Source organism: Poecilia latipinna, unplaced genomic scaffold (assembly GCF_001443285.1).
Source record: "Poecilia latipinna isolate Pla-1442-1.1 unplaced genomic scaffold, P_latipinna-1.0 Scaffold1704, whole genome shotgun sequence".
Taxonomy (NCBI): Eukaryota; Metazoa; Chordata; class Actinopteri; order Cyprinodontiformes; family Poeciliidae; genus Poecilia; species Poecilia latipinna.
Window position 1 is genome coordinate 73,201 of NW_015114320.1, and position 809 is coordinate 74,009.

Sequence of the window (809 nt, forward strand, 5' to 3'; positions counted from 1 at the left end):
AAAACAAAAAAAAAAACACCAAGCAGGAAGAGGCGGGGGGGGGGGGGGGGGGGGGGGGGGGGGGAGAAGAAAAAGTTCAGATACAGTAGTGGACAGTTAGAATGGGAATTATGATTGAAACTGAGCATCTCAAACACAAAAACATTTGAAATAGAAAGGAATGAAAGTAAAGAAATAAGAAACTATGCAGAGGTAGAGCTCAGTGCTGCGACACTCATCTAGCAACCAACCATTGAAGCGCCACAACCCCTCTGGTCTTCACTGTCAGAGTAGTGCGTTTTCCACCTTAAAACTCAACAAAGCTGGCCACACGGCAACAACGCTCAGTTCTTGGCGTTTAAAACACCGGGGCCTCAACGTATGTACACACATATATGAAATAAATACAATATACAATCTTTGAGGACAGTTTGAGCAACTCTACTAACATCACTTTCCTACAAACACTTATATTTGGAAGCCATTCAAAGCCTCACCGCAAACCCTTTCAAAGAGCAGACTCCTCATTAACTAATGTGTAAGTGGACTGAGTTAGAGCAACACACTGGAAAACATCTTCCTTCATTTCTCCTCGACTTTGGTTCGGTACTTTCCCTTCTCGCTCATGGAGGTCAGACGTGAACGGCTGACTGGTTCCTTAGCGGTTTGACAAACGGTGCAACGGAAAACAACGCGGTGGAGGCCGTCAATGAAATGCACATAACGTGGAAAGTACAATACAAGTTGAAAATGAAACTTCTTCAGACCTTTGTCTTTTTGAAAAAGGCAATAGAAACTGACTGCTCAATATTTAACTTTTTTTTTTTAGG